Raw genomic sequence first — 357 nt, 5'->3', positions numbered from 1 at the left:
CTTCTTTTCTCCTTCACTTACATAATATGATTTCTTTTCTTCTCACAAGTAAATGGCCAAGCTATTCTTTTTTTTAAAAGAGGTAAATAAAACAAGGGGACCCTGTTTCTGTTATTACTAGAGGAAGCGCGACAGCTCAGTCGGTCGAGCAGTGGTCGACCGGATGGTGACCCTGGTTCGAAACCAAGTCGGTGCGCTAGTGCATTTTGGTAAGGCATTAATCCTCATTACCAGGTCCCTCGGAGAGGACCTAAAGTCATCGGCCGTCTGGTTGCTTAAGCATTTATGCTTTCTTAGCAGTCGGGTAAAATAACCACCATCACCATATCACCATAGTACCAAAATGTAAAATATTTA

The sequence above is a fragment of the Strongylocentrotus purpuratus genome, unplaced genomic scaffold, assembly GCF_000002235.5.
Source record: "Strongylocentrotus purpuratus isolate Spur 01 unplaced genomic scaffold, Spur_5.0 spur5_scaffold_19, whole genome shotgun sequence".
Lineage (NCBI taxonomy): Eukaryota > Metazoa > Echinodermata > Echinoidea > Camarodonta > Strongylocentrotidae > Strongylocentrotus > Strongylocentrotus purpuratus.
Note: the sequence above shows the minus strand (reverse complement) of the source record.